The following is a 912-nucleotide window of genomic DNA, read 5'->3' as shown; positions in this document are numbered from 1 at the left end:
AGGACTGTAGTCGAGATTTTCCTTCCCAGACCACTAGCCCCTAAGATGACTACAGCCTGGTCACCAAGCGTAAGCTTTTGTGTTATGTTCTTGTCAGGTGTTCAAAACCGATCAGCTGTATCGTGCCAACACACTGTCCCCTTTTGCTTAAATCCAAGGTCATACAGATTCAGGCTAGTCCTATGGGGAAAGCATTTTTTCTCCTATCTCCCTACCTTCAGGGGCGGGCTCTGTCCTGGAGGGATGTGGGAGGGGTGTTGGCTGAGACTGTCACAAGGCCCACCCTGAAAAACGTCTTCTCTCGTTTCTTTCCTCCTCCGAGGCCAGGTTCTCACCTGCCAGAGGGGCAGATAACCCCCCAGACTGAGGGAAGGGCGCTTTCTGGGGCTACCTGGAGTCTCAGCTCAGGAAGTGGCGACCCTTATTATTCCACCCCTTCAAGAGCAGGGTTGACTAGCTGGAAAGAAGTACACACTTCAGGGATGTTAGAGAGGTCCGGCTCAAGACCCCTGAGGGACCCAGACCGGAAAGCAGCCTGTCCTGCTATTCCACCCCAGCGGATGTGGGGTCAGTCCCTTTAGTACGCAATATCGGTGGTCAGATCGTAGTCCAGGGCCATCCACCTTCCCCACAGGGTCACAGTCCAGAGAACAGCTTCCCTCGTTCCTCCGCACTGCCAAGGGTGGGGAACTAATTCCTTGGGAGGAGGCGCTGATCGCCAAGTCACCACGAAAATGAGGCTACAGGACCCCGCTGGGAAAACAGCCTCCTTCACTCTCTACTCGGCCCTTCCTGCAGTGGAATATGTCCGTTTGGCTGGCAGCTCCAGCCACCCAGTCGCAGCAGAGAGGTGACCGCGTGTCTCAGCTTGAAGAGCGGCCTCCTTGGTCACTAGACACTCTCAAGGGTGCG

The sequence above is a fragment of the Propithecus coquereli genome, unplaced genomic scaffold (genome assembly GCF_000956105.1).
Source record: "Propithecus coquereli isolate 6110/MARCELLA unplaced genomic scaffold, Pcoq_1.0 Scaffold372, whole genome shotgun sequence".
NCBI lineage: Eukaryota > Metazoa > Chordata > Mammalia > Primates > Indriidae > Propithecus > Propithecus coquereli.
The sequence above is the reverse complement of the archived record's forward strand: the minus strand, read 5'-3'. Positions refer to the sequence as shown.